This window comes from Asparagus officinalis, chromosome 7 (genome assembly GCF_001876935.1).
Source record: "Asparagus officinalis chromosome 7, Aspof.V1, whole genome shotgun sequence".
NCBI lineage: Eukaryota > Viridiplantae > Streptophyta > Magnoliopsida > Asparagales > Asparagaceae > Asparagus > Asparagus officinalis.
The window spans coordinates 5,120,412-5,124,844 of NC_033800.1; positions in this window are offsets into that span (position 1 = coordinate 5,120,412).

The window sequence follows — 4,433 nt, forward strand, 5'->3', positions numbered from 1 at the left end:
ATGGCAGCGGAGTACTCAAGCAACTTCACACAGCCATGCGTTCCCAAATTTGATGGGGACTATGATCATTGGAGCCTGATCATGGAGAATCTTCTTCGATCGAAGGAGTATTGGAGTGTGGTTCAAACCGGATACAAGGAGCCAGGAGAAGAAGAAGTGTTGTCGACTGCACAACAGAAAGCTTTAGATGACGCCAAATTGAAAGATTTGAAGGCAAAAAACTATCTTTTCCAATCCATTGACAAGTCTATCCTGAAGACAATCACACGGAAGGAGATGGCGAATCAATTATGAGAATCAATGAAAGTCAAGTATCAGGGTAATGCTAGGGTTCAACGAGCACAAATTCAAAGGCTTCGGAGAAGTTTCGAGATTCTGGAAATGAAGATAGGAGAGTCAATTACTGACTATTTTATGAGAGTGATGATACACTGCTAGAATACGGGGTTTTGCCGACGGAATTATAGCGACGGAATTATCCGTCGCTATAACACGTCTTATAGCGACGGATAATTCCGTCGCTATTATTCCGTCGGCAAAATTATTTTGCCTTGCCGACGGAAAATCATTTTTAGCGACGGAAATTCCGTCGCTAAAAACTTTAACTTTAGCGACGGAATATCCGTCTCTAAAATAATTTTAGCGACGGAATTTCCGCCGCTAAAAAATTTTTAGCGACGGAAATTCCGTCGCTAAAAAGTATGAGCTGGCAAAAAAATTGGGCGCGGGCGTGCCCAAAAAATTTGGGCAGCCCGCGCCCGAGAGAGATCAATCTCCCCCCCTCAATCTCTCTCTCTCTCTCCTTGTTGCATGAATAACTTGGTAATTGAAGCCCCCAACTATTTAATCTTGAAAAAAACCAAATTTTTGGGTCTGGGCTTTGAATGGTGATCGAATTTTTACTGTTCATGGACGAATTTTTTTTTTGACTGGTGGCTGAAATTTGGCCGAATTCCATTCTTGTCTTTGCTTTAATCTCGAAGTTGTGATGAACCCCCATGTTGAGCTTCGAATCTGACCACGATTTCTAACTCCTCTTTCTTTCTTGAACCTGACAGGAAATAACCCTCTTTGGTATTTGACGAGCTTCGAGCTCCCTCCTTGATCGCTTCATCGACTCCAGGTGAAAATCGCCCTTGAACCCTTCATTAACTTGTCTTTGTAACCTCGCATGTAGACATGGCTGAGACCTTAGTTTCCTATCTGAATATTTGTATACGGGATGAATCGAAGCCAAAAGCTTGTTAACTTGGATTTGGTTACGGCAGAATTTTGTATAACTCTTGGTTGATGCTTGACGACTTGGATCCGAACTTGTATATTGACTGAATTTGTATGTAGTCGAGTGATTTAGTTATGAACTTGGCATGGTTGGTACTTGTATATGATTCAGATTCGAACTTGCATATAACCGAGCTCTTGTATATGATCGAATTCATATGTAACTGAATAAGGAGAGGGTTAGGGTTAGGGTTCGGTGAGGGTTAGGGTTAGGGTTAGGCGAGGGTTAGGGTTAGGGTTAGGGTTCGATTAGGGTTAGGGTTTGGGTTTGGGTTTGGGTTAGGATTAGGGTTAGAGGAGGGTTAGGTGAGGGTGGAGGTGATGTTGAGGGTGAGGGTTAGGGTTAGGGTTAGGTGATCGAGGGTGAGGTGAGTGTTAGGTGATCGAGGGTGGGGTGAGGGTGAGGGGTGATCGAGGGTGAGGGTTAGGGTTCGGTGAGGGTTAGGGTTAGGGTTAGGCGAGGGTTAGGGTTAGGGTTAGGGTTCGATTAGGGTTAGGGTTTGGGTTTGGGTTTGGGTTAGGATTAGGGTTAGAGGAGGGTTAGGTGAGGGTGGAGGTGATGTTGAGGGTGAGGGTTAGGGTTAGGGTTAGGTGATCGAGGGTGAGGTGAGTGTTAGGTGATCGAGGGTGGGGTGAGGGTGAGGGGTGATCGAGGGTGAGGGTTAGGGTTCGGTGAGGGTTAGGGTTAGGGTTAGGCGAGGGTTAGGGTTAGGGTTAGGGTTCGATTAGGGTTAGGGTTTGGGTTTGGGTTAGGATTAGGGTTAGAGGAGGGTTAGGTGAGGGTGGAGGTGATGTTGAGGGTGAGGGTTAGGGTTAGGGTTAGGTGATCGAGGGTGAGGTGAGTGTTAGGTGATCGAGGGTGGGGTGAGGGTGAGGGTTAGGGTTAGGGTTAGGCGAGGGTTAGGGTTAGGGTTAGGGTTCGATTAGGGTTAGGGTTTGGGTTTGGGTTAGGATTAGGGTTAGAGGAGGGTTAGGTGAGGGTGGAGGTGATGGTGAGGGTGAGGGTTAGGGTTAGGGTTATTTGATCGAGGGTGGGGTGAGTGTTAGAGTTATGTGATCGAGGGTGAGGTGAGGGTGAGGGGTGATGGGTGAGGGTGAGTTTGAGGGTTAAGGTTAGGGTTAGGGTTAGGGGAGGGTGAAGGTGAGTGTGAGGGTGAGGGTTAGGTGATGGTGAGGTTGAGGGTTAGGGTTAGGGTTAGGGTTAGGGTTAGGTGAGGGTGAGGGTGGGGGTGGGGGTGAGGGTGAGGATAAGGGGTTAGCGTAACTATTATACGAGGGGTGTAAGGAGTTCACAAGGCTTTCTTTTATGCTGAGGCTTATTCATATTCAAAGGATAATATCTTATCCGCATCTCCCGCCTATTTTTGTGCATGAGGAGATCTTGGCCTTTGATTGATAAATCAAAGGCCAAGATCTCATTAGGAGATATTAGGAACCCTCTCATTAGTAGAGGATCCGGATCCGATTAAGTACAGCGGGTAGGTGCTGCCGAAATTTTGACGAAATAAAAGTACACTTGAACACACGTAAATACATATACACGCTACGTTTACATACCTAATGGGATAGAAGCCTTCCTCTGACAGCCGATCACACACACTTGTCCTATAACTTAAAATGATATATGTAGGGATATGCTCACTTCCATTAATTTTTAAATTCTAGATGCGGACAATTCCTGACAAATCGTTCATGGGCATACCACGTGATCGAAGGCATCTAGACACTCGATACAAGGATGGGATAGAAGCTTTCTTAGCCTACTCTGACACCAACCCTCTACGGTCACTCAGCGGGTTGATTTTTTGTCCTTGTAAGAATTGTAGGAATGATAAAATGCTCACTAGGAGTGACGTAAGTTTCCATCTGTCAATCAATGGATTTGATAGCTCTTATGTATTTTGGAGTCATCACGGTGAAGGCGTCCCGGTGATGCAATTAGAGGAAGAGTTTACTGATGTCGACAATCCGACAATTGACACAACTGATATGTTGGAAGATATTCTTACCGTGCCGTCTTCGAGTGATGTTAACACTACTGATATGTTTCAAGATGTAGCCCGATTGATGAGACTTGTTGAAGAAAACGAGTCACCGTTATACGAGGGTTGCACCGAGTTCACAAGGCTTTCTTTTATGCTGAGGCTTCTTCATATCCAAACACTCAGTGGGATGGCTGTTACACATTTCGATATGTTATTAGACTTGCTCAGGAAAGTCATTCCAGGCGGCGAGAAGAGCATCCCCACAACTTATTATGAAGCTCACAAGATTGTTGATACCCTGGGTCTTGATTACAAAAAGATAGACGCCTGTCCTAATGACTGCATCTTGTACAATAAGGGTAATGAAGGTCTAGAGGAATGTCCGACGTGTCATGTATCACGCTGGAAAAAACATACGGGCACATCTGAAGGCATATCATCGGATAAACAGTCCAGAATCCCTGTGAAGGTTCTCCGATATTTTCCAATTATTCCTAGGCTGCAGAGGTTTTATATGTCTGCCGAGCTGGCTGAGAATATGCGATGGCATTCGACCGATCGTAAAGAGGACGGGAAATTGAGACATCCTGCTGATGGTGAGGCATGGAAGCACATCGATCGTATATACCCTGACTTTGGTAAGGAGTCTCGGAATATTAGGCTGGAGCTTGCTAGCGACGGATTTAATCCGTTTGGAGTAATGAGCTCTGCTTGGTCTACCTGGCCAGTGTTGCTCACACCGTACAACCTGCCGCCGTCGATGTGCATGAAGCAGCCATACATGATACTGTCACTCTTGATCCCTGGAAGATATTCTCCTGGAAATGACATTGATGTTTTCCTCCAACCATTAATTGACGACTTGAAGCTTCTCTGGGATGAAGGCGTCAGCACTTACGATGCTTATGGTAAGGAGGCTTTCCGTATGCGTGCAATGGTCATGTGGACAATTAATGACTTTCCAGCATATGCTAACTTGTCTGGATGGTCGACGAAGGGTCAGATTGCTTGTCCGGTTTGCATGTCAGATTATGAGGGAAAGTTCCTGAAATACAGCCACAAGTTCTGTTATTGGCAACACAGAAGATGGTTACCTAGAGGGCACAAGTTCAGAAAGTTAGTAGGAAAGTTCGACGGCAATCCAGAAAACAGACCGGCACCACCAAG